This window comes from Papio anubis, chromosome 18, assembly GCF_008728515.1.
Source record: "Papio anubis isolate 15944 chromosome 18, Panubis1.0, whole genome shotgun sequence".
Taxonomy (NCBI): Eukaryota; Metazoa; Chordata; class Mammalia; order Primates; family Cercopithecidae; genus Papio; species Papio anubis.
This window is the reverse complement of record NC_044993.1, coordinates 70,648,741-70,651,072: the sequence shown is the minus strand read 5'-3', so window position 1 is coordinate 70,651,072 and position 2,332 is coordinate 70,648,741.

The window sequence follows — 2,332 nt, the reverse complement described above, 5'->3', positions numbered from 1 at the left end:
AAAAAAAAAAAAAAAAGTAAGAAATAAAATAAGAGGTGGGCCGGACGCGGTGGCTCACGCCTGTAATCCCAGCACTTTGGGAGGCCGAGGCGGGCGGATCACAAGGTCAGGAGATCGAGACCACGGTGAAACCCCGTCTCTACTAAAAATACAAAAAATTAGCCGGGCGCGGTTGTGGGCGCCTGTAGTCCCAGCTACTCGGGAGGCTGAGGCAGGAGAATGGCGTGAACCCGGGAGGCGGAGCTTGCAGTGAGCCGAGATCGCGCCACTGCACTCCAGCCTGGGCGACAGAGCGAGACTCCGTCTCAAAAAAAAAAAAAAAAAAAAAAAAGAAATAAAATAAGAGGTATTGCACAATACCATTGATGTAAGTTTAAAACATTTAGATACACAAAACATCATTATATGTTTTACAAAGATATACATACACATGGTATATATATACACACACATATGTATATATTTGTTTGGATGCACATATATGTATCATTCATATACATATCCAAACAATCACATATCAAACACATCAATAGAGTAGGTGCCTATGAGGGAGTAGAGAGAAATAAGCATGGGGATTCTTTCCCTTTCCTTCCTTCCCTCCCTCCCTTCCTCTCTCTCATTCTCTCTCTCTCTCTTTCCTTTTTCTTTGTCTCTTTCCTTTCTCTCCTTTACCTCCCTCCCTCCCTCCCTCCCTTCCTTCCTTCCTCCCTCCCTCCCTCCTTCCATCCCTCTTTCCCTCCCTCTCTCTCTTTCTTTCTTTCTCTTTCAGACTGGAGTGCAGTTGTGCAAACATGGCTCACTCCAGACTTGAACTCCTGGGCTCAAGAAATCCTCCTGCCTCAGCATCCCGAGTAGCTGGGACTATAGGTGTGCACCACCATGTCTAACTAATATTTAAATTTTTGTATAGAGACAAGGTCTCACTATGTTGCCTAAGTTGGTGTTGAACTCCTGACTCAAGCAATCCTCCTGCCTTGGCCTCCCAAAGTGCTGGGATTGCAGGCATGAGCTACTGCACTCAGCCTGATTTTTCTTCATAAAATTTATCATCACTTGATATGTTATAGACTTTGCTTTACTCTGTGTGTGTGTGTGTGTGTTTGTGTGTGTATGTGTGTTCTGACTCTTTACAATCAGATTGCAAACTCCCTGAGGGCATAGACTATATTCCAAGTACCTAAGACACGGCCAGGAACATAGAGGTCACTGAGAAAATGATTGTTGAATGAATAAATGAATAGGAAAAGGTAACCAACCTTAAAGGCAAAGTATGAAGTCTAGAGGATCTCAGAGGAGATGCGAGTATGTCCAGCTGGACTCTGAGGTTGGCTTGAAAGTCAGTCCAGTCTGCCATTAACCAGACCTATGGTCCCCTTGAGTGGGCCACCCAGGGTTCCAGCAACCTCAGTTGGAAACAAACAAACAAAAAAACTAGATGATATATGAGGGTTCCTTCTTGCTCTGAATGTTAAAAAATGTTTAACTTAAACTCTTTGTCACTTAAAAGATTTTAATGAAAATGTCCATTCTTTTTTTTTTTTTTTTTTTAGATAGAGTGTCGCTCTCACTCTTTCACCCAGGCTGGAGTGCAATGGCGCAATCTCGGCTCATTGCAACCTCTGCCTCCTGGGTTCAATCGATTCGCGTGCCTCAGCCTCCTGAGCAGCTGGGACTACAGACACCCACCACCACACTCGACTGACTTTTGTATTTTTTTAAGTAGAGACAAGGTTTCATCATGTTGGCCAGGCTGGTCTCAAACTCCTGGCCTCAAGTGATCTGCCCACCTCAGGCTCCCAAAGTGCTGGGATTACAGGTGTGAGCCACCACCCCCGGCCTCCTTTATAATTTAAAAAATGTAAAAGGGGAGGCCAGGCTGTAATCCCAGCTGCTTGGGAGGCTGAGGCAGGAGAATCACTTGCACCCGGGAGGCAGAGGTTGCAGTGAGCCAAGATTGTGCCACTGCACTCCAACCTGGGTGACAGAGCAGGACTCTGTCTCAAAAAAAAAAAAAAAAAAAAGAAGAAGCCAGGGATGGTGGCTAAGGAGGGTGAGGAGGGAGGACAGCCTGAGCCCAGGAATTGGAGGCTTCAGTGAGCTAGGATCGCACCACTGCACTCCAACCTAGGTGATAGAGCCAGATCCGTCTCTAATTAAATTAAACTAATTAAATTATCAAGGTAATGCAGGTTTACTGTAAGATATTCAAACAACACACATACTTTTTTTTTTTTTGAGACGGAGTTTTGCTCTGTTGCCCAGGCTGTAGTGCAGTGTCCCCTCCTCAGTCCACACCTCCACTCCTCATATCAGCTGCCTGCTTTTTTCTTTC